This window comes from Canis lupus, chromosome 16 (assembly GCF_011100685.1).
Source record: "Canis lupus familiaris isolate Mischka breed German Shepherd chromosome 16, alternate assembly UU_Cfam_GSD_1.0, whole genome shotgun sequence".
NCBI lineage: Eukaryota > Metazoa > Chordata > Mammalia > Carnivora > Canidae > Canis > Canis lupus.
Genome location: NC_049237.1, coordinates 53,526,648 through 53,553,471, shown reverse-complemented (window position 1 = coordinate 53,553,471; position 26,824 = coordinate 53,526,648).

Below are 26,824 nucleotides of genomic sequence, written 5' to 3'. Positions count from 1 at the left end.
TTTTAAAACAAATGATGGGGGCACCTGGGTGGCTCAGTGGTAGAGCATCTGCCTTCAGCTCAGGTCATGATCCTGGGGTCCTAGGCTCAAATCCCCCATAGGGAGCCTGCTTCTCCTTCTGCTTATGTTTCTCTCTCTCTCTCTCTCTGTGTGTGTGTGTGTGTCTCATAAATAAATAAAATCTTTAAAAAAATAAATAAAACAAATGATGGAAGATAGGATGGGGAGGTAATCTCTGAATTCTGTCTGAAGGTATATGGAGCTAGATCCCTCATGTCTGAGGGATCCATGGTTAGAACTAGGGAGGGTTCCCTTAGCAGGTTACAGAACAAGAATAATCTGACAGCAAAACTGGTGGACAGAACTCAGCCCAGGTTTTTCAAAGAGCCGCAAATAGAGAAAGGAACTCCAGCTCACATGAGTGGGTAAGGGAGATAATCTAGGGCAAACATCATAGCTAAGCCTTTATCAGTTCCCAGAAACAGGGTGCAGAGATGCACAAAATCCAATGAATGAACCTGAGAGTGAGTGGACAGATCAAGAGGAAAGTATATGTGAGGAAACACTGGAGATGAGAGGCCAAGCTTGGAACATGGACCAAAACTATTAGGCAATGGGTTTTTAGCAAAGGGGATAGAAAGAAGGTGGGTTTTGTAGTTTCCATCAATCTCATTTACAGTATTTGTAAAATTTGAGACTGTTTAATATCATGTACAGAACCAATGCCTCAGATCTCTCTTAGAAATGTGTTTTAAAATCTCCCAGTCAGGAAAGAGCCCTTGGCTTTAGTCTTGGCAATGATTGTATGGAAATGACACCAAAAGTACAAGGAACGAAAGCAAAAATAAACAAGTAGGGCTACATCAAACTGAACTGCTTTTTCCCAGCAAAAGAAACAGTCAACAAAATGAAGGCAAGCCTATGAAAATTGGGAGAAATATTTGTAAACCACATATCTGAGTAAGGCGTTAATTATCAAAATATGAAAGGAATTCATACAATTCAGCAGAAAATAAAAGCACATGATCCAATTTAGACATGGGCAAAAGATCCAAATACATATTTTTGTCAAAGAAGATATTCAAATGGCCAACAGGTAAATGAAAAAGTGTTCAGCATCACTCATCATAAGGAAATGCAAATCAAAACCACAATGAGATGCCACCTCACGTTTGTTAGCATAGCTGTCCTCAAGAAGAAGAAATAACAAGTACTGATGAGGATATGAAGAAAAGGAAACTCTTGTGTGCTGATGGTGGGAATGTGAATTGGTTGCAGCCACTATGGAAAACAGTATGGAAGTTCCTCAAAAAGTTGAAAATAAAACTACAATATGATCCAGTGTACATATCTGTAGGGAACAAAATCACTATCTCAAAGAGATATCCGCACCCCCATGTTCATAGCATTATTTACAAAGCCAAGACACGGAAATAACCTAAGTGTCCATCAACAGATAAATAGAAAATGTGGTATACATACATACCACGTGGTATGTGTGTGTATGTACATAAATGTTATGTATATATATATATATATTACAATAAAATATTATTCAGACATAAAAAAGAAGGGGGTCCTCACCTTTAAGACAGCATGGATGAACCTTGAGGCCGTTATACTAAAAGAAATAAGTTAGAGAGAGAGAGACAAATATGTCTGATCTATTTACATGGGGAATCTAAAAACAAAAAAACAAAAACAAACCCAGACTCATAAAAAGAGAGAATAGATTGGTGATTTCCAGGGTAGGGAATTGGAAAGTAGTGGTCAAAGAGTACACACTTCCAGTTATAAGATGAAAAAGATTCTGGGGGTGGAACGCACAGCATGGTGACTACAGTTAACAATACTGTATTGTATATTTATTTGAAAGTTGCTGAGAAAGTATATCTTAAGAATTCTCATCACAATAACAAAAAATTATAATTATGTGAGGCGCTGAATATGTTAACTAACTTTATTGTGATGATAATTGGCAGTCATACAATATATCGAATCATTCCATTAAATTTACACAATGTTAGATGTCAATTACATCTTAATAAAGTTGGAAAAAAGTAAATCACAATAACAACAAAGAAATAAAACCTCTTAAGATCTTTTTGTTGTTGTTCAAATTGACCGAAAATACCTGGTATTTTTTGAGTATTTCTGTTTAAAAGTGTTGAAATTTGAGATGCATTACATAATCTCAGCTGGTTCAATCTCTAAATGAGAGCAATCAAACTAGTAATATGAATTCTCAGGTCCTCCCCCAATAAGATTGTATGCATTCTGCTTTCCTGATGTAAATGCTAAATTAAAACCACTTTGGGTAGCTTATCTTTTGTTCAAGTTAAAAAGATATCAAGGACCTCATTCTCTGATTGAATTTCTGCTAAGAAATTTGTTGTTTTTTACCCATCACAGAATCAGGAAAACTTTTCCTTTCAGCCAGGACTGATCTTACATGTTGTGCTTTGATATTTAAAACAGCCGACCAAGACAGCCCAATATTTTATATCAGTGCCTTTAACAATGTATGAGGGTGTGCTCAGATGGTATTGTCACACAATTTTAAGACATCATCCATCTTTAAGAATCGTCCTCTTAAATCTGCACCAGCTCTCTCAGGTCACTGTAAAACATACATTTTCAGATTCACAGCATCTTAAAAGCTTCCAAGAGTTTAAACTTTGAAAGCTTTTAAAATGGTTTATTGATCTAACATCTAACACGCCTGTTGGGAAAGTCTAATTTATGTTTCCCAGTTATGATCCCATTGTCTGTAGTAATCTATATTCTTCTGTCTGTTGTAATCTATATTCTTGCAAAGTTTGACAGCTTTATCTTCCACCATACTTAGTACCTTCACTTACTCTATCATTTCAGACATAATCTACCTAGCCAAAACCAAACAAGTAAATAAATAAATATAAAGGGGAGAGAGCAAATTATTTTTGGGATATTTCTTTTATAATTATTTTACAAACGTATAATTATTTCTTTTATTCTTTGTTTTAGCAAAAGTCGACACTAACATAAATTTCCTACTCAATATACTCTCACAGCGTCATTAAGACAACTCACTTGCTACAACTAATCAAGTTTTCCTAAAATCTTGATAGCTGATGCTGAATTTAGCTTCATATAAAAAGAACTGAACTGTTTGAATAATTTATCTTATTTCAAAAACATTGACATAGGACAACTAATTGTACTCCATTACTCCCGGGGAATAAAGAACCACTGTCGAGGTGCAACTCAGGTCAATAAATTCACCCAAGAGTCATGGTAGCCCTTCTGATTTTACTTCTCAGTGTTTTAGTTGCTTTATATGCATTTGAAAATTTATATATTTTATGTCACTTAAACAAGACATAGAGATAGATAATACCTTTAGAATGAACTGCCCCATTCATATGAATTAGATAAAGATAGAAGTCGGTGACAACACAGGTCTGGCAAAACAATAATAAATATGATGTCAGAATTAACTATATTTCTTTATCCAGACTGTATTTGTCATGGAGTCTCTAAACACTGTTTTTAGAACCTCCTTCTCATCATTTATTCTTTTTTAAAAAAAAATATTTAATTTCAATTTGCCAACATATAGTATAGCACCGAGTGCTCATCCCATCAAGTGCCCCCCCTCAGTGCCCATCACCCAGCCATCCCATCCCCCCTACCCCCTCCTCTTCTGCAAACCTTTGTGTGTTTCCCAGAGTCAGGAGTCTCTCATGGTTTGTCTCCCTCTCTAATATTTCCCCACTCAGTTTCCCTCCTTTCCCTTATAGTCCCTTTCACTATTTCTTATATTCCATGTATGAGTGAAACCATATGATAATTGTCTTTCTCTAATTGACTTATTTCACTCAGCATAATACCCTCCAGTTCCATCCACGTCAAAGTAAATGGTAGGTATTCATCCTTTCTGATGGCTGAGTAATATTCCATTGTGTATACATATATACCACATCTTTATCCATTCATGTGTTGAAGGACATCATCTCACTGTTTATTCTTAAGAGATACTTGTCACTGGTGACATGAAGCACATACAACATGCTAGTGAAATATAATGCCCACGTGAAATTGTTAAAATGTTGATTGCTTTATCGAGTCCTGTGCCTTTCTTTATGTTTTATTTATAACACATTCCACAACTTACACTTACTTATGTTTCTGTAGTCGTTGTTTGTCTTTCTTTTGACTATTAGCTCCATGAGATTACACTGATTTTACTCACCGTTAAGCCTCATATAATGCCTCCAGTAGCTGACACAGACTAGGGTCCCGTTAGTACCTTTTGAATGAACAGTCACCAGGAGCAGATGTTTGTCAGACATGTTTCTCATGGGTCTGTTGTGAAACCAGTCCATTAGCCTTCCAGTACCTCTGGGATATGCCAAGAAAGAAAAAGTATGAGGAGACAGAGAATGTGAGCTTATTATTTTGTGATACTGCACAGCCGTATGGCAATTTCATAGTGCTTTCCCCAAACTTCCTCCCCACCAGTGGTCACTCTCTGCCACTATCACACACATGCGTACAAAATAAGTGGGGCTGGACATGCTGCAGGAGTTACTCCTTTGTTGATATGAACAATAAAATGTGAAATAATGACTAGATTACAACCCAAACATGGTCAACTGGTTTGTTTTATGATAAAATTGAGTCATTATGCTAAGAAAATGAATTGTTTGTCATTCTAACCCCCTACCCAGCATTAGTAGATTTTAACTCTGATCATTTATTAAAATACTAATTACTGATTAGTGATTTCTAATTAAACTTCATGACATTACACCATGCCCACAAAGCACCATCCTACTAATCCTGGCTTTCAAACTCTCTGTAGCAAAGAAAGTCTACTTGGCACTATTTGGTCAGTTAGCACTGGAACTGAAATGTATTTTTCATTCTTATATTGCTCAGTCTCCATCTTGTTATTATCAGAGTTGGGGGGACATGTTCTTCCTATTACATATCACAGCTGCAATGATTCACAGACAAATAGAGCAGTAAACTAAAATGCAGTCCAAACACTGTTGGAAGTCATATAGAAAGTGTGTCAGGAATTTTACACAAATTTTAGAACATTTTTTATAATGTAGAAGTTGGATAAAAATGCTGATGTTTCTAATATTTCTAGGCTAATATATAATGTATATTAATCTTGAAGTGCATAAAGAAATACTTTGGGGGGGGGGAATTATAAAGAAAAGATACACCAGAAAGAATAGGTTTCATTGGTAGCCACTCTTTTGTAAACTAATGTGTTCGGGGGGATAATGGGTGACCACTAATGACTTGGTTTCTTTACCTGGTAATGTAACAAGATTCCAGAGTAAGTGTACAGAAAAAATGTCACAGCTGAAATTCACTCATGGCCCAATTCAAAAGAAAGTCATTACAACCAATTCTTTAAAACCCAGAATTTTCAGAATGTCATCCATGTGGCTAGTTGCAGTTTTTGTTTGTTTGTTTGCTGATTTATAGATGAATGACAAAACTGTGATATTATGGAGAAGAACCAGAAAACTCTTTTGTGTTACACAGAATCTCATTGATTCTCTCCATCATTCAGTAACTGGATCATTCATTTTAAAGCATATATTTACTGAATTCTTAACATTTGAAGGGCTTAAAATAAGTTGCATATTTTGCATTTACAGAAAGTTAATGTCCCCAAATTATAACGATTTGGACAATAATGACTATCAAGAGTAAGATGCTAAGCAGAGTCATTTGAAAAACATAATCATGTTTAATTGAATTTCTCTAGGAAAAGTGATATTTCGCAGTAAGAATGTAACCTATTATTTTTAGAATAAGTTTGTATTAAAAAAAATAAAGCTTCTATCATTAAGTATTCCTTTTTGCTGAATATAATGTGTCATTACTTTAAAACTCTCTATTTGAAAGTTGGAAACAGAATTTCTTAGTTTTTTAAAAGATTTTCCAAGATCTCTTCACACCTACAACCCAGATTGTGGTTTCCGAGTGTTACTTTGAATCTAGGCTTAAGAGTATAAAAATTCCATGACTTTGGATTAGTTTTTCAAAAACATTAATTGATATCAGCAAAAGAGAAATTAATAAGTTCAATTTATTGAAAAATTTTACATAATTGAAACATTGAAAATCAAGAGTCATTTTTCCTAAATCATTTTATTTAAATCTTTATATTCTCAAATATTCTCTTAGCTGTGATAGTCATTAAACTCAAATATTAAAATAAACCAAATTAAGAAATAAAATTTTCAACGTAATAAAATATATTCAATCATGTTATTCTCACTAAAAACAATGCATTAATTGTGCTAGTGAGAGGAAGGAAGTGTTTGTACTATTAATAAAAAACTCAATTTTATATTATTTATTTTATCTTTTTAACATTTCTGAGTTTATGAACATTTTTTAAAAATATGTAATATGTTATATTACTACATGTACATCATTTTTTATAAATAACCAGCTATATATTGGTAGTGCTTGTTGAAAAGTGGTACTGATAAGGGTGAGGAATCAAAAAATTTGAAATATCAATTCCAAATCAGCATGTCCTATGTTGTGTGATCGTGCGTCCTGCCTGAGATTTCAAGAGAGACTGGGGGTAGAGGCTCTGTAACTACCCACCAATCCTTCTAACCCCCCCAGCCCAAATCAGCAGGAAACTGTTTTTGTGCCATGCCTGTAATTGTCACATTATCAAGTCAATGTGGGATGCTTTAAGGTATAATTTAGAACAGAGAGGAGACAGAACCAGCAACTACCTAGATAGGGACCTTGGCTTTCTTATTATTAGTATTCCACTTCTCAATCTATGTGATGAGATATCCTCCTTGAAGAGGGAATTAACTGACACTGAGATAGATCGTTTCTGCCTCTTGGCAGAGTGAGAATACAAGTTGGAGGGGAAAAAGCCTGCAGAGCTCCGTGCCCATATATGAAAATATGGAAACAGCAAAATGGTCTGGGCATGCCGTTAAATAGGGATTCTTTCACAGAAGCACCAGAAAAAAGCAGTAATCTTGGGAAGACAGTTGTGTCAAATTATCCGGAGAAGGAAAGCAAGAGTCCACGGAGTATCTACACACCTCTGCCTACCACCCCAGCCGGAAGACACTTCAAGAGGCTTTGGGAGCAAGATAGTCAAAGGGGCACATCACCTGGTTTTCTCCCTTCCACATCCACTTTTTTCCTACATGTATTTAAAATGCTTTATGGAAAAGATTAGTCAAAACTTTTCTTGAAATAAATGTTTAACCCTTGTGCAGCTGAGGCAAACGAGGTGATATCCAGGAAAGACAGAGAAAGGGAATGGCTACTCCCACCCCAATCTGTAGGAAGCATAAGGAAGAGCAAGTAGCAGCAGTGGCAGTTGAGCTGGAGAAACCATGGAGTCTGTCTCCCCGACCACTTTTCCAGCAGAGCTAGATTCACACCCCAAGAGGCTGAGGAAAAGGGAAGGAGAAAGGGGAGGAGGGAGATATCATGGTGACCATGGAATTGAATTACTGAAGAGATTTCATCAATTCACTAAATGATTCTAGTCTACCCCCAACAGCAAGAGTCTAGAATAGTGATGAGGAAATAGCAGCCTATTGATCTTCTGCACAAAACACAAAAACTAATTCAGAATAAAAGATTAGATTCCTGTTGCTTCACAATGGTGCACAAACATTAACCTTTAATTTTTCATTAAAACCAGTGTGAATTTTCTTACCAACATAATTCTAGTTTATTATATAGGTAACATACTGCATAAAGCTATTTTTTATTTTGAGAAGAGAAATGTGTTCTATAATTTTTTGTTTTTCCTGATTCAGCGTCATTTTTTTAAAAAGTTGTTCAATATCTAGCACCCACTTCTTGGCTTCTAAGTACCATTCTCATATAAAAAGAACCAGAGCTGTTTGGAGAAATGGCAAATTCCGTGGCTGGAGAAGGAAAAATTCAAGGTGAACCTGGTCCATCTTCCGGTGTCAGAAATAAGGAAGTATTTAAAAAGTGTGGAGGTCTGTCGAAAGGAAGGAGCTCCCAATGGCTAAGGAAGGAACAGTTTGAGTAACAAACAGATAATAATCTTGGATTGTTTCTTGCAGAATAAAATATACATCCATGTGTCTATGTCTATGTAGTACATAGTTGAGTAAATAAATAAGTGAGAAGGGACATAGAAGAAAATTCTATGAAGAAAAATTCAACTAATAAATGTAGAAGGAATGAGGGAAGTACAAAATCACCACTAGGCAGGGATACCTGACTGGGTCAGTTGATGGAGCATGTGACTCGACCTCAGGGCCATGAGTTCAAGCCTCACGTTGGCCATAGTGCTTACTTTAAAAAAAAAAAAAAAAAAAAAAGTAAAAAATCACCATTAGGCAAATATATTAGTAATGATTATTGGAGATGAAAATCCACTAATGCATGCTAAAAATTAGTGAGTAAAAATGGTAGGAAATGCAGAATATTACCATCATCTCAAAGAATCTTCTCCCAAATATCCAGCAAGTATGGAGGGAAAATAGTAGTTCTATAATGGAGAAACCCAGTAGACAGGGTCCTACCCAGTAGTCCTAGTTAATTTCACCAGCCATGAGACATGGCAGGACCACGTACTCCCTGAGAAGGACCCCCAATCACTTCTGTGTTGTTTTTGATAAAAATATATAACAAAAATGTGGTCATGAGAAAACATCAGATAAATCCAAACTGAGAGAGACATCCCACAAAATAACTGACGTCTCACCAAGAAACCGACTCTTAACTCTAAAGAACAAAGAACTGTCTCAGATGGGAGAATAGGAGACAACACAAGTAAATGCAATGTAGGACCCCGGATTAAATGCTAGAGCAGAAAAGGAACATTGGAGGAAAACTGGTAAAGTTCTAATAAGATGTGTAGTTTAACTTTGGTTCACTGTTAATGCCTTGGGTTTTGATCAATCATTTTGCTATGACTAACGTTGCAAACCTCAGGGGAAGCTGAGTGAGGGGTGATGTGAGAACTCTGCACAATTTGCAATTCTTAAAGATTATTTCAGAACAAAAAGTTGTTTTTTAAAGGGTGCTCGTCCCTTGTTTTGGCATTTATAGCCAATCTATATAAAGAGAATTTATCATGATGAAAAGCAATTTTATTAAGTCCTGTGGAGAGAATCGATAAATGAAGAGCATTTCAAAAGTGATTTAGCAATGCCTTGAACAATGCAAATTGTATACGGAAGCTAACAGCCGAAGCGCTTCTAGAACAATCTCAATAGAAGAATGAATGTTGACCATTTTCCTCGAGCAGTAGACAGGAAACCATCCATGTGTATACAAAAGTGAAATAATTAATAAAGATAGCTGATGTTTATTGAATCTTATTTGCCAGGCACATTAAGTCTCCTAGCAAGCTGATGAGTTAAACACCCACTCTGACCTCTTCAAACAGCCCAATCACTTCCACAAGGTTACACAGCTAACAAGAAGCTGGGCTGTGATTTTAACATGAACTGATGAAGCTCTAACCCAGCACCCTTGACCATGAGGCTACGTGATACACCTTGAATCTCTGAGCTCTGAGTCTATTCTGGGGCAGAAACGCTAGGCTTGCATTTTACATGTTGCTGTGATGACTTAGTGAAGACCGGCCGGCGTCCAAGACTGCAGCAAGGCCTCCAGTTTATGTCTTGGAGAAGCAAGGAGTGATCACAGCCTGGAGCTCAGGGTCACCGGACACTAACCCCCTCGGCTAAACTGGGGAGAACACTCTGATGTCACAGGTAGGCTGTGACAGCAACTCAACCCATCTGAGCAATGGGGCCCCTCCCGGGAGACCCAGATCCAGTCCAGTAGTAGAAGGTCTGAACCACATTCATACAGCAGACAAGGGCACGCTCAGAGGTCCCAGACGCCCTCAGAGGCCGCTCAGCAGACGTGGGTTTGCGTTTCATAATTGCATTATTTGGAGCTTTGTTCTGTGTACCATATAAAAACCTCAACAGTCCTAACTTCTGGTCCCCGAAATTTCTAAGAGTATGGGGAGGCTTCCAGAAATGCAGCCTATAACTTCAGTCTTGTGTTTCAACACAAACACACCATTCATTTGTGAGAAATCTGAGGCAAAGAAATACCTGGTTCTCGTCACTACAGAAAAAAGAGCATCTAAAAGCCCCAAAGGTGCAAAGTGTCCCATGAAATAACGCTACCTTGTTCCGCTGTGATCGGCAGCATTGGCTTTCTGGTGTGGGCAAACTTTGCTGACTGTGCCTAACCATGTGGGATAGGAGTATCTTTTTAAATCTAAAGTTCTGACATTTGTTTCAAATTCACAAAATGAAAAGTAAGAGGGGGGTTTCCAGTCCACAAAAGTGGGGGAAGGAGGAAATGAACATGAACACTTAGCCAAAAGTGATCCGAGCATTCCTAACCCACTGAACTAGAAGATCTTAAAAGAGCTAGTCTCTAAGACATGCAGTACCTAGTGGTGACAGCCGGCTTGGAGAAGTCATAAGAATACTAAGCCAAATGTTAATTCCCTAATATTCCCACCGTTTAAATCTCCGGTGGAGGGAGTGGGAAGGGTCACTTCTGACTATTGAGGGACTTTCTTTCTAGCAGTTTCTGCCAAAGATTGAAATAAGAGTCACATGGTTTCTGGTTAACATAATGAACTTCTGTGAACCTCAAAAAAAAACGTTGCAAGTTCACTTCAGTTCGGTGATCTAACCAAAAGTGACTTTAAATAGGAAATTTTAATTTTCAATTAATTTTAATTTAACGACCAGTGGAGTGTATTTCCACAGACCCTTAAGAGTTTTCTGTGGAAATACACTATCCTCTTCACTGTTTCATTTGCTTTTATGAAAAAAAGTATGATATTTGAAGAACAGAGAGTCTGAGTTAATTGGACAAGCATATATTTTCTTCTGCTTTTCTTTGATGGGTTGTAAAGATCCCCAGCACCCCCTACCCCCACCCCCTTGACTCCAGAATCTCTGAGACTCAGTGCTAATTAGCTCAGTGTCTCTGGGCAAGTCATTTAACATCTTTGGCCTCTCTGGTTTGTTATCTGCGAAATGAGTGTGTGTGAGTAGATCAATTCTCATAGAGAGTTCAGTTTTGGAAAAAAAAAACAAGGTTCTAAATTTAAATTTCATATTTACAGAAAACAGATACTGACATTTTAGAGTTTATAGGAATGTATTCTCTCAGAATGTTTCCTAAGTTTTGAACTACAGCTCTGTTTCTCTTTTATCTCAAGTGGTTAAAAAAGAATTCTACAGATAACTTGAGACTGGTGTTAATCAGTTTACCCACATCAATAATTGCTGAAAGAAAAATAAGTTTGAATGTCAAGCTGGAATTTGGAAGCTCTAGGTCATATTGACTGTTTTATTTGTCTCTGGCAGCCCAGTTTTGTACCATTCTGTATGAATAAAAAGATCTTTTCCTCAGGGTCCTTTCTCGAAGCACTAAACTCATGATTAATGAAGCCTTGTCCTGAGACTAACAAGAAAAAAAAAAGAGATGGAGAAAGTATTTTATTTATGATTGAACCACAAAGCGTTATTCATTAGATATGCCTTCTAAAATCGTTTGGCTCCTCACATTTCATCAAACTAGTCTGAATATGAAAGTCTTTGCCCTTCCTCCCTATCTTTGTCCATTTTTTTTCTATAATCCTCTATCCTAATTGGCTAAGAAAACACAAACATGTGATTGGATCTAATGTTTATCAATTCAGAGGACTTGATTCTCTCCTTACATATGACAAACTAACAACAATGGCCTGAAAGGTTTGGTCTGGAAGGAAGGGACTTGAATCTGTGGCTCTGATTTTTTTTTTTTTTTTAAATAAAATCATTACCAGATAATAAATCAGACTTTTTCTTTCTTTTTTTTTTTTTTTTTTTTTTTTTTAACATCTACTTGACCAAGAAGAGTTAGACACCCTCATGGTCTTTGCAAGCTCTGAAGAAACAAGATATTCCCAGCAGTTTACTTGGACAAATGACTTCTGATTAGCATAATCGTTTCTTAGACATCACTTTTAAATCCTGGGTCAAAGAGAGCAAGCCAGCTTCCTTCAAACTTTTGCTGAGCTGTGGAGCTGTGTTGCTGTTGTTGAACCACACTCAGAGACTAGCCTAATTAGTCTGCAGGAGCTGGAGGTCATGGAGAGCAATTAACTTGGCTGGCCGAGTTGTCAGGCCAAAAATGTTCCTCCTCTTTATGAGCTTTAAAAGAAATCTACGTAAAATATCTTTTGGTCCTAGTTTCTCTCCTATCCAGTCATGATAAACATTTTTATGTTTTTGATTCTTTTAAAAAATTATGTAAATGATTTATCCTACAAATTAGCCACATACGAGATTGAAGCCCACATTCTATGTGGGGGGTACAGAGAGTCATGCTTTGCACAAGGTCCGACGGGAGGGAACTAGAGCTAGGATAGGGGCATAGGGTGGGCATAGGGTTCGGAGGGGATGGCTGGCAAACTAGAACATAGCAAGCTCCTACACAGGGCACTCGCTTCGTTTTCATTTCTGAGGCTTGTCTCTGCAGTTCTTTCTCCATGTGGATACTGACAATACCTATTATATGATTATGGAATTAAAGTTATGTCTCCTATAAAATATAAAATAAAGTCAAACCTTGCGACCTTGAAGTTTGATATGTCACAAGATGTGTGACAAAATGCATTCAGCAATAACCAAAGTGCTAGAAACCCCATAGGACGGGAGTTGTATTGCATGGCCGGGTGTCTGGGCTTTGGAAGTTATTGTGTAATTATTTGTTGTTGGTCTCCAGAGCATATATTTCATGTATTCCTTCCTTTTTACCCAGAATATCATTTTTGCCCGGGTGGTGAAAACGATGGTCCTGTGGGAAGGGGGGTTTGGGCGGTTTTCATTGGAATTTGATGAGTGTCAGTAAGCAGTTTGTCTGAAAGTGGTTCATATAAAAACAAACTACTTAGTAGCTGTGCCACCACTGCTCAGAGAGGTAACGGTATATTGACAATCAAAAAACAAATGCATGGACTAATAGCAAATGTTCTCCCGAGAAATGGTCTTTCTGAGATTTACCCACACCTCCCTTTATATTGGAGCATCAGAAAAAAAAAAAAAAGAAAAAAAAAAAAAGCACAAAACAAAACAAATGACAGTGAGTCAATTGTCACCAATGGTTGAACTAAAAGTAAAAACTTGGGTTCATCATGTGGGAAAAATCAGGTAAAAGGTAGAGCAGGTTTATACTTGGATTCGAATTGGCAGGATGACCCAGGAGGTCATCGGGAAGTAGTGGGGAGTGCTTGCTTTGTGCCTGGGTTCACATTTGTCCTTCTCCGTCCTTGATATTAGAAGCAGGAGAATCATCTTTGAGTCTTGTTCCTTTCTCTCTCTACCTCTCCATCACCGGTTCCAATTTTGCCCTCCAACTATTTCTTGCTTGTGGTAGCTCTTTGCCTGGATTTCCGAGCGCTATACTGGTTCCAGGACACATCATCACGTAACTGAACTGCTGCAAGGGTCTTGTTACTCCTCCTTCCATCTAGAATGTTGTCTCCTTCAAATTCATCTTCCAAACAGGCACTGGCTGACAAATAACAGGCAAATGCCACAATGCCAGGGTATCCTCGCTTAAGACCTTTGCTTGATGACACATGATCTGGCCTCTGTCTTTGTCTCTTGCTACTCTGTGTCCCAAACGTCGACCAAATTTAAGAATACTTAGCACCTATGTGCCAGGCGTTGTGCCATGTGTTATAATAGCTCCGAAACTTAGCATGGCGCCTTCGACAAGAGGAGAACCTCATCAATATTTTACCTCCTAAATATTTCTTGAACAAACTGCCCTTACTTTACGCCCACTGACACCATGCTGCCCGCGTCAGAATCTTGTCTGGATCCTGCAACTGCTTCTTTACTCTTCTTCCATTACTCACCTTTCACCTAATCTCCCCCTTCTAAGGCCAAAAGGATCTTTTAAAAATACAAACCTGATCTGGGCTCCTGGGTGGCTCAGTGGCTGAGCATCTGCCTTTGGCCCAGGTTGTGATCCCAGGGGCCCGGGATTGAGTCCCACATCGGGCTCCCTGCATGGAGCCTGCTTCTCCCTCTGCCTGTGTCTCTGCCTCTCTTTCTGTGTCTCTCAGGAATAAATAAATAAAAATCTTTTTTAAAAAAATACAAATCTGATCATGTCATTTCCAAATTGAAAATTTAGCAGAAGCTCTTCAACAAATCCAGAATAAAGGTAAAACTGTTCACCTGGTTCTGGAGACCCTGCATGCATTCTTCTCTCCCCTTCTCCCCGTCCTGACCACCCTGCACCCCCTACCATCCAGAATATTCGATTGCTCAACTGGCCCCTTCCTCCTCCCCTTTGTCAAATGCTCCTTATCCCTCAGGTCTCAATTTCGACATCAGTTTCTCAGCCTGGCAGTCCCTGACCCTCTTGACTGGGTTAAATTATTTTCCCCTGCATGACCATAGCATTGCTCCACAGCACGCATCACACTTGTAATTACTTGTCTCGCGTCTGTAACTTCCTCGGAGAAGCTCTCCCTAATCCCCTTAACAAGTGGAAGTGTCGGTATTCAACATTCTCTTAGGTCAGCGCACTTCTCCTTAGCATGCAACACCGTTCGATAATTATTTGTTGAGTTGAATTGAAAATATATCTCTGGTCCTCAAGGAACCCTGCGGCTGGGCTCTGGCGGTACCTATAGACCCCCAGCTCACTTGTCCTCCTTCTCCAAGTCCTCAGCTCACCTGTCAGCAACTTCCGGCGCCTTTGCTAATCAGACTGTACACCACCCCGACCTACATCAGATCCCTGTTCTCAGTACCACACAGTACCGAGTATGCATTTCTGTCACTGTGCTTCCTGGGAACGTGTTACGGTCTTAGACAGTAGTTTCTTTGAAATGAGGGATGACGCCTTATGCATGTTTTATATTCCATGGGTTCGGGGGCCCATACACGTTGGCACTCGATGAATACTTATTGAGTGACTAGATGGATGATTCCATGTGAAATAGGAATTAGATGACCGCCTGTTTCCCAGCAGTGTACCTTCTTTAACACAAATGAGAAGCAGCTCAGTGGCAAACCTGCGTGGACTCAACAGCGAGGACCAGCTTAGGCACCCCTCACGCATTTCCACCCTGGGCTTTGACAATTTATGGACACAACCCTAGCTTGAGTTGTAGAAAAAAAAAAAATCAATGACATTATATTTCTCTTAATCCTAAATTTGTGCACTAAGAATTCTAGCCATTGGATAGATACACGTGTGTGTGTGTGTGTGTGTGTGTGTGTGGCAGGATCATGGTCCTCCAAAGACATCCAGGCCCAAATCTCCAGCGAATATATTACTAGATACAGTAGAAGGGACTTTACAAATGTAATTAGGGTGAGGCTCCTGAGATGGGGAGATTATCCTGGATATCTGGGCGGGCCTAGCATAAGCACGAGGGTTCTCATGAAGGGGAGGCAAGAGTGTTAGAGTCGGAGATTTGAAGGTGCAGTGCTGCTTTGACGATGGAGGAAAGAGTCTGGAGCAAAGAAAGGCAAGTGGCTTCTAGAATGAATTTTCTCCGAGAACCTCCAGAAAGAACACAGCCTTGCTAACACTAAGTTTTAGCCCAGTGAGACTTACGACTAATAGGACTATAAGTGTGTGTTGTTTTAAGCAGGTAAATTTGTGGTAATTTGTTACAGCAGCAATAAGAAATGTGTGTGTAAATGATATTTATTTGTGTATACATTGCAAGTATTTGCCAGCACTCCTTTCACCTTGCTTAAGAGTCTAAAGGAAGGAGGCCCTCGGGTGGCTCAGTTGGTTAAGTGTCTTCCTTCAGTTCCGGTCATGATCCCTGGGTCCTGAGATCGAGTGCTGCGTCATGTCAGGCTCCCTGCTCAGCAGAGGGTCTGCTTCTCCCTCTTCCTCTCTGCTTCCCTCTGCTCATGTGCATTCTCTCTCTCCCTCTCTCAAATAAGTCAAGAAAATCTTTTTTAAAAAAGAGTCTAAAAGAAGAGACACTCAATAATGAACCATACACAGATCACATCTTTACAACTATGGGGTGTTAGGTGAAATATGGCACCCTACACCTAAGCACCCATGATTTCCTTGTCAAGGATTTTACTTCACACACACGCACACACACACTTTTCCCAGAGGTCCAAAATTATCAATACCGACGACCTGGTCATCTGCCTGTATTTCAAGAGGATTTGATTTTGTGTTGTGTACATAAATTTAAACAATAACTGTCCAGAAGAGAAGTAAAATTGTGGGAGTTTTTAAACATGTCATTTGATCTCTCACTGTAGCTTACTTACATCTATATTCTCGATGTAGAAGTGGAGAGGATTCAAGCATGTTTTACAAAAACAAACAAAATAATGATAGAGATGTCAAAAATAAATTTTCCAGACCTAGTAAAATCTTACAAGATTTTAGCAATTTGGGATATTTCAGTCTCAAAGATGAAACCTCCCCCCGAACCTCCATGTATTGCCCTCATGTTAGAATTCTATGCTAATGAATACAATTAATCTCTTTTCCATCCAAGATATTTTACTTTCAAGTAGTCAAAATATTTGGAATTATGTCTTTTACAAGACTGAACAATAGACTCTTTCCCCTCCTTTACTCATTTCAAAGTAGCTGTTTCAAAAACAACAATAATTACATTGGTTAAGTATTTCCCCATTATATCTAAATCATCATGATTGCTTTTATTGTCAGAAATAAAACCACCCCCCTCACTGTCAACCAGTCATAGTCTCCCAGAAAAAAGATTACTTCCAAATTCTGCTAATTACATAGTGCATATTAAAGATAACAAAGATAATGAATATTGACATTGTCGTCAGTTGGCATACTCCAAAAAAAAAAATTGAAATATACTTAAAATCACAACCAATCTGCACTACTTAATCATAGGTTGTGGATTGTTGTTGCTTTTCCTGGCACAACTGATTCTTTGTTGCATAACAAGAAATGTGCAGAAAATTCGTATGAACCATTTATCATAGCTTCCTTCAAGTGTTATTTTTTAATATGCTCTTCTAGGAGGATATGTGGTGAAGACCACAGAAGACAAATATTAGAAATGGGGCTTTTTTTATCCATAGTTTTCTCAAAAAAGAGATTAGTGTTGAAAATATTCATCTTTTAAAATATGTTGGTATTTTAGGTCAGGAAGTCTGAGGTTAATCTTATTTTTCCCCAAGGGTTTATGATAAAAATACAAGAGATAACTATCTTGATACTTTTTCTGGTTTTACAAGAAATGGATTTATATTCCAAAATTATGTTAAGAAAGAAATGGACCTTTAAATGTAGAGAAATAAATGAAAAAATTGAAACTCAAGTAGGTGATATAATAATTTGAAATATATACACGTGATCTTCCTTGTCTTAAGGGTAGGACCATATAAATAGGTCTCAGATGTTTTATGATACCAATTTATAATGACTATATTCAGTAATATTATTAAGATTTAAGATATGCCCGTGGTGTTCTAAACAAACCGTAAAAATTATAACATTTCATAGATAAAGAACATTTCAGCATTCCCTAAAAGCCTTACATGTATCCAATATGCTTGAGAAATTCTTGATATAAAATACCCTTTAGATATCTTCACTACAGGACTTATCAGAGCTTTAAAAATGTTAATGAATATAGTAAATTTCCAAAAATAAAAAATAAAAAAGGAAAGATGTAGCATGCAGTGCCTCCTCAGCTAGGAAAATCAGTCCTGGTTCTCTTCATCCTATAATCCTGACCTCCTGCATCAGGTAAGGGGTTCTAAGTTGAAATGATGTTATTCCCAAGCATACCCCAAATCTCTAGGAAAATCTGTTAGTTTTCTTCTCTCCTCCTACCAAGGGTCCTAGCTGCAGAGAAGATTGAATTGAATCATGGATTTAAACTGAAATTAACTTCAGTGATTTGTTGACTTACTCAGCATTCATTCATCTTTATATGGATTTAACTCATGATTTTTAGAGGTACTGCTTCTGCTTTAATCACCTCTTATTCACCCCAGTGGTGAGGGAGGATTCCCACCCTTGGGTTACGGGGATGGCCAAAGACATGACACACAACACTGGACAGAGGAGCTTGGCATTTCTTGGTCACAGATCCTCGCAGTCATCTGAGGAGGACACGGCAGGTCACACAGGGCCATGCAGCGGTTGAGGCCAGTGTCCAGAGGGTAAAGTGCCTTTTCATTTTTTGCAGGAGGATGGGATTAGCTCTTTTGAAATTCCACAGCCTGGTAGGAAGCTAAAATCCACTACCCGGGGATAAGCAGGAACTGTACCCGGTCCACTTGCAAAGAGGTGTTGTTTGGCTAGGGACCTTCCCTGCAGAGCAGTGGCAGGGAGGGGTCTTGTGGGTTCAGCAATCCCAGGCCACCTGGTTTCAGACGTCAGGCAGCTCATGATATCAGGTGCTCCCTTAGACTTTACACCACACCCTCTCTTACCTCTACTCAGTGCGTGTGGTTTAGGTAAGTCTTATCCAACCCCTAGCACCAGTTAAGGGTGTCTGCCCTGGGTTTGAGTTTACCATGGCCCTGTCCACAGGGATTAATTCAGGATTGACTTTATTGCCCAGCTCGAGCTAAAGATTTTTGAATGGGGAGGAAAGGAATGTGCTGTTTTCCAATGCAGCCTGGAGCAGTAAGAATGATGAGAGCCTGATGCTTTCAGGGGCCATGATGCAGAGCCCGATAATCAAGCCAACGGAGACAAAGAAGGGCCTAGAAATGGCAATAGATAGTCTTCCGACCTCTCCTCATCTGGATCCGGCCATGCCTGATGCCTCCCTTCCTCTGGGCCTTCTCAGCATGTGAAACATCCTTTTCCATTTTATGATTAAGGCAATTTGAGTTGAATTTTGTCACTTAACATTTTTAATAGTCCTGACTGATACATGACCTATATTGAATGATGCCTGTCAGCTGTGCTGAATGACTTTGGTAAGGACCATTTCTGCTAAGTTACCTCTGGTCATATTACAGAATTTTGCAATTTCTTCCTTCATGACCAAAATTATGGGTCTCCTTCGAAGTCACCTCAGTGACTAACTCTTCATGCAATGTTATTGTTATACAAGATGGATCAGCATTTCTACTACTCTACAGTAAGCGATCTCTGATGGCCACGTGCGCAAAAATAAGAACACAATGAAAAAGAAATGAGGGGTAATTATTACCATGGAGCAAGTCTATTTTAGAAGACAGATATTGATTGGGTCAATTCAGAGTCATTCTATCTCAATCTATTTATAATTTGAATAAATATTACAAAACCTTTTAAAGAACTCTCATCTCAATAATATGAAATTAGAAATTAATTTTTAAACTCAGAGCAAGCAGTTGGTAGTTTCTGTTAATAAAGAAGAAGGACATGCTGTAAAAGTGAAGTGCAAATAAATGTGATGATTATTGCTCAATGAATAACTTTGAAACATAAGGAAATCAAACGGTAGAACTTGTGTCTCTAACTTTTAATATTTTCTTAAGGAAAACATTAGGGGAAATATCAACAGCGTTTACACACTCTTTGGTATTTTCATCCAGATAAATCCTGCAGCTCATCGCCACTGAGCAGTGATTTGCAGCAGCCAAGCTGCTGTTAACATTTACACTTGCTTGATGAGAAAATGCCGAAATACTCAGAAGTACACTTATTAAGTAAAAGAAATGACAGTGCACACTGGCTGTCTCCAAATGTTGACAGGAGACACAGAGGTAAAGGAGGCCAATGATTTCAAAATGCTAAGTCGTCCCCGAAAAGAAGATGAAGCCAGCTTTCGAATGCTTCCAGATACATCCTCATCAATGTGGTTTATCCATCACAAACAGGTTTTATAAATATAAAAGGAAAAATATGCTACCGGAAAGCAGTTGAGGCAACTGTGGTGACTGTAGAGTCACATGATGTCTGATCTCTACTGTTGGCCCATAAGAAGCCCAAGGGCACGAATTACTCATTCACGCCCCTTGGCCTCTGCCCAGTACAGGCCCAGAGCCAGTAATGTAAGCAATGTATCTAGCTGTTAATTTAGCCATTTAGTTGATAGATATAAGAGAATTTCGAAGGAAGGCTTTAAAGTTACTTGGATATACCTTTTCAGTGTACTGGGGAAGATTTGCAATAAATACAGCATATAAAACTTTCTAAAGACATTTGAGGCATCAGAAGACTAATTCATTATAGCCTCATAAAAATGTGGCAAGAGGGAGACGAGTGTAATGTCTTTCAAGCACTACGTCTAGACGGGAGCCATATATTTAGTGTAATCCAAGGAGCTGTAGTACGGGGGAAAGACTGAAACATCCCAATGTGCTTCTGCTGGGCTGCGTCTGCATTTCTTTGACTCCATGTATCGGAGCCCCGAAAGTTAAACAGGCAGAGAGGGAGAAGACGTGGTGTAAGGAATTCCGTGCTAATGCCCTGCGACAGCCATCTACCATCAACCAATCCGTGAGCAGTTGTTTTTTTCCCTTTACAGACCGGAGTTTCCTAAAATAGACTAACCCTACTTCTCTTTGAGTACAAACATTAGTCTATGGTGTAACATCCAGGAGGCATGTTCCTAAAAATCCTCTGGTTTCGTGAACTTTTAAGCCAGTACTTCTAATACGTAAAGTAAAAATGCACCTGCTGTATGAAGCTTGACTGGATTGTTTCAAGCAAAGAGCTGATGGGAAGGTACTGTGTATGGGTTGGATTGCTATATTTTATTACAACATATATACAGTATAAAAGAGGTAGCATTTTAATAGTAGCACTGTGTTTCTTCAGCTGCTCCGAAGACAATTTAATTTTATATTTTTGTTGTAGATAAGATTTGCACATTTAATTTTTTGTGTCAATAGTTCTCTTGGATAAACGTTTATATTTTTCTCGAGTAAGGCTATTGTCAACTTGGAATCAGAGCCAAGAGTCTTTCTGTGTTTAAATGTAGATCAGTATTACTATGGTGCAAATGGCTTCTTCCCAATTTAATTGTGCTGAAGCTGCAGATAAATGCGTATATCGGATCTACGGATTTGCAAATACAAAGCAGGGGCTCCCTCTGCATAATCATCTGTGCATTGCTTTTGTTTTTTAGATTTTATAATACAGATAACAAAGCCAACTGCTTTTTAAAATCAAAGATAGATCCTTGGAACATGAGGCTACTAACATGTAATACCATGATATTTCCTGACCACTCAGTAAATTTGATGATGGTAGTATTGGCCGTAGTGAATGTAGTTTTAAGAAAACAGTCTACGGGTAGGCCACAAGGAAAAAGTTATATGAGAGTATTAAATATTGTGATTGCAAATGAAAAAAATACAGCAAAGTGACTAAACTTAAAATACACTGAACATGTAATGAGCTACACATTGTTTGTGCTACATTTTGGGCCATTAAGGAGAGAAAATGCAAGAAGATTCTGAATGTATTGTGAGAGTGAGAACAGTACCTTCATTACATCACCCACCTAGTGTCCCAACCAAATGGGTGACTTCTCTGAATGACACACCCAATGGTGTAGCTCTCCATGCACTCACCATCAACTCCAAAGGCAGATTCTTGTTTTCATTTCTACAATCCATCCCTGCCTCAGCACTGTAGCATCCAGTCCTGTTGGAGCTTCTAGCCCGCCTCCTTGCTCTATGGATTTCAAACTCAAGACTGGGACACCAACCATTGCCTTAGTTTCCAGCCTGTTTGGCCTCCTCCACATAAGCCTGACTTGCAGGACCTCACAGTATCACATAAGCCAATTCCTCGAGATCTCAGTCAATCATCAATCAATCTCTCACACACTCGATCTGCTCTCACTGTCATAATAAAATGTCTTAGGTGGGGTGGCTTAAACAACAGAAATTTATGTCTCACAGTTCTTGGGGCTGGAAAGTCCAAGATTGAGGTTCTGGAAGGGTCTTCCTGGTGAAGACTTTTCTGGCTTTCAGACGATGTGTATGCCCTGTACCCTCACATGCAGAGAGGAAGGGAGAGTAAACTCTCGGGGGTCTCCTCTTTTAAGGGCACTAATTCCATCTTGAGGGCCCTCATGACCTCATTTAGACCCAGTTAGCTCCCCAATGTGTAAATATCATCACACTGGGGGTTAGGGCTTCATCATATGAATTTAGGAGGGACGCAATTCAGCCCATAGTGTTTCTCTATCTATGTATCATCTATTTGTCTACAGATTCATACTATATTGGTTCTGTTTCTCTGGAGAAAACCAGTGAAGCATCTTCTCATCCCTGGAATCTAACCTCCAAATGGTTCTCTCTGACCAAATCCTGCTTTTGGGTCACTGACGGCTCATTGCCATTTCAGCCGTCCCTCAGCTGCAGGGAGACTTCCAATCCTCAGGCCACTCTATTCTTACGAATCATCGCACCCCTACTAGCTTCAGTTTTGACTCTCAGCTGAGCACCTGATGCCACCTTTGTAACTTCCTTCCCTTGTGTAGGGGCGCCTGGGTGTAGCAGTTGGCTGAGTTTCCCACTATTGGTTTCAGCTCAGGTCATGATCTCAGGGTCATGAGATCAAGCCCCCTGTTGGGCTCTGAGCTCAGTGCTGAGCCTGGTCCAGATTCTGTCTCCCTCTGTTCCTCTGCTCATGTTCTCTCTCTCATAAAATAAATCTATCTAAAAAAAACAAAAACAAAAACAGAAAAGCCATCCCTCATGTTACCTCAGTCTTTAATCATAGAAGTTATTGATGGCCTTCTTGGGCTCAGCCAATCAATACTCTTCTCATGTAAGATCTTCCTGTCTTTTGACCCTACTAATTTGGTGGATTACGCTATATATCTAGACATCCTGTTGGCTGCATCCATGAAGAATGTCAGGATTACTTTTACCACAGGGAGGTCACGGATCTCTCCATTTTATTTTACTTGGGTTTTGATCAGTTGTCTCATTGAAGAAATAACCCCTCTCCTGAAGAAAAATTCTCTGTTGGCTGATGATGACAGTCAAATGGCAGAGAGAAATGGGTTAATAACATTCACAGAGAAAGTGGCAGACATGTTGAGGCAGGAAAATCTAGTTAACAACAATGCTCCTTTTATCTTTAACGAGTGGCAGCAAAAATTTTATTCAGCCCATAGGAATGATGATGCAGAGATGCTGTACCCTCTATCCTGTCCTACAAATTAAGCAAAAGATACACGTGCTTTCCTGTAGAATAAATCCCGTGGTAGAAGCACTGTCTCATATTCTTTAAAATACATTCTCAATGGACACGATGTCTAGAGACACAGCCTGGTCAGTGGACAACATACTTGACAAGCAACAGTGGGCTGCAGTAATACTTCTGATTCTGGCTAATTTGCTGTGTTTTCTAAGGGAAGTTAGTTAACTTCCTTAAAATTCAGTGTCATTACTTGTGAAAGGATTGGATTTGATCATTTCTAAGGTCTCCAAGAGCTCTAAATTTCTATTCTAGTCTAATGAGATTTAAATATTTAAAGGCCTTACTTCTGACTTTTTAAAAAATGTAAAATTACCAGGCAGCGCTTTCTGTTGCCAAAAAGAAGTTTCTTTGTCAGCATTTCAGGATGCTTAGACATAAACCTTTATGGCCTCTACCACAAAAAAACTGGCAATTTTGCAGTCATTTCACTGCTTCTAGTCTTCCTAAAGTCTATGCCATATTATCCATTATTTTAGTGAGACTAGTATTGAACAATATAAACAAAATCTTTAGAGTTGGAATGTATTTTGCCTGTTTTTTTCCCTCTTAAATTGGATGTTACAGTATTTTATGCCAGATTATCATATCAAACTCAAACAATACAACTGTAGTTATAGGAAATCTACTAACGTCTTGTATTTATAAGAGCAATTTAAACTTATATTGAGAGTGATGTTCATTCACTTTACCATTTTAAGATTCTCCAGTGAAGATTGACATACTAGTACTGTTAATATATGGCACATTTCAGCATTTCCTGTTAGATTTATGGAATAACATACTATAAAAAAATTCTCAATACAAAAAAAGAATATTTCTAATCTTAATCAATAGACAGTTACTACAAGCAATGTTTACTGTGGTCATATTAGACAAGTATGTTGAAATTAAGGTTTTAAAAGTCTGTAACCAGGGAGATCCCTGGGTGGCTCAGCGGTTGAGCTCCTGCCTTTAGCCCAGGGTGTGATCCCGAGGGTCCTGGGATCGAGTCCCATGTCGGGTTCCCTACATGGAGCCTGCTTCTCCCTCTGCCTGTGTCTCTGCCTCTCTCTCTTTCTCTGTGTGTGTGTTTCTCATGAATAAATAAACAAAATCTTAAAAAAAAATGTAAAAGTCAGTAACTAGAACAGAATATGAAATGTCACATAAAATAAATAAAATTTATTTTTTCTTTTACTTTTTTCCCTACCTGTCAAATAAAGGGCTTAGGTTAGATGATTTGAGATAGAATATTTTTGACTCCATGAGGAAAGGAGGGTAATGAATGAATGATAATGGAATTGAAGGAAGACCCTGAAAGTGTCATAGGTGAAGAGAGAGATAGGAAACACAGCTTAGATATGTCCTGACTCATCTTTTGTTTAAATGATAGAGATAAAATGAAAATTAAAACTCTACATGCATAGTCCTATATTTTAACTACTAGCTAAATGTGGCTATTAAAATTTAATTTTAAATAGATTTAAATTAGATAAAATTTAAAATTCATCTCCTCAGTCACATTAAATGCATTTCAAATGCTCAATAGCCATATGTGGCTACCACTTTAGACAGTTCAGATACAGAACATTTCTACCATAACAGAAAGTTCTGTTGGTCACCAGTGAGTCTGGATAATGATAAACACAGGGACAGTGAAATTCAATGCCTGTTTGCCTGTAATATCGACTACATCTTGGTTAAGAGAAGATAGAAATAACTTTTGACTTTATTTTAAAATATATAATGAAATATGTTTGCTGAAGAAGAATAACATATATATTCTTCTCCATGCGTGCTGAGAAAAAAAGGAGGGAGTGTGGAAAATTATCAACCCAAATAAAAGTCACAGAAGGAGAAAAATTATGGGAGAAATAATATATATGTTAAGATTGGATTCATCTACAGGAAATGTGCACACACACACACACACACACACTACACATATTGATTTAGATATGGAAGGTGTTTATTATGTACTCATGTTAATCGCATAAATGTCCAAAAATGTCCAGAGCTGGTGTGGTTACTCAATTCAGTGCTATCCTGTGAGATAATCTGTCTCACCATTCAGCCATCCCTAAGGTATGGACTTCATCCTCATGGTCTAAGGAAGCATCCATTTATCAGGCACAATGATGACAGAAGGATAAAGAAGAGGAAAGGTCATCCCCCGCTGACTTCTAAGGAAGACTGTGGGAGACTGATTCACATTATATCCTACTGGCCAAATTTAGTCACATACTCACACTTAACTCCAGAATGGCTAGGACATGTAATATTTATTGCAGCCAGCCATGTGCTCACCCAAAAAGCCTATTCACTCTGAAGAAAGGGAGAAGAGATATTGAACACTGGCATGGATACTAAACACACAAAACATGTTTTTTTAAAGGCTAATATATATCAGTAATTATAATAAATAGTAATGGATTAAACTTTTATATGAAAAGATACAAATTGTGACTATATTTTCTAATCTAGCTATAAGCTCCTTGCAAGAAATACACATTGAACAAAAACATATAGAAAATGTGAAAATGAAAGAATGGGAAAACAATACTTTGAAAATAATGATTAAAAGAAATACATTCTAGTAATATTAAAATTAGATAAAATTGGGCCATGTGGGTGGCTCAGTGGTTGAGTGTCTGCCTTTGGCTCAGGGCATGATCCTGGGGGTCCTGGGATTGAGTCCCTCATCAGGCTCCCCACAGAGAGCCTGCTTCTCCCTCTGCCTCTGTCTCTGTCTCTCATGAATAAATAAATAAAATCTTTTTTAAAAAATCAGACAAAATAACATTAAATGCAAAAGACATTAATGGGGATCAAAGGAACAGAGAATCCTCCATGAAATAGAAAAACTATGGGCTTGTCTGCCCCTAAGCACACAGCCTCAAAATCCATAAAGAAAAACAGGGATCCCTGGGTGGCGCAGCGGTTTGGTGCCTGCCTTTGGCCCAGGGTGCGATCCTGGAGACCCGGGATCGAATCCCACGTCGGGCTCCCGGTGCATGGAGCCTGCTTCTCCCTCTGCCTGTGTCTCTGCCTCTCTCTCTCTCTGTATGACTATCATAAATAAATAAAAAATATATTTTAAAAAAAAAGAAAAACAAAGAGTTATTAACAGAAGTGATAATCCCATAGTAATAGTGGATAATTTTCATACAATTGTAACAGAAAGTGATTAAACAAAAAAGACTTACTATGTTCAAACAGAAGTCTGTTCTAGTAAATATAGAAATCCTGCATACAAGAAACACAAGCCACGTATTCTTTCATTTGACCAGTTTTCCCACTAACGTCCTTGTGTGCAGCATCCGAGACAGGAAACCACACTTACTCATTGCTCCTTGGGCTTCAGCCTGCAGCAGTTTTGCAGCCTTTCCTTGTCTTTCACGAACATTACACTTTGGGAGAGCTCCAGTTAGTTATTTTATAGAATCTCTCTCAGTTTGGGTTTGTCTGATGTTTACTCACGATTAGCTAGAGTTTATGCATTTTTGGCAAGACTATCATACTCATGTTGTGCCCCTTTCAATACCTCCCATCCGGAGTGCATAACGCCCATATGTCTTATTACTGTGGGTGTTAACTTCCATCATTTGCTTAAGCTGGTGTC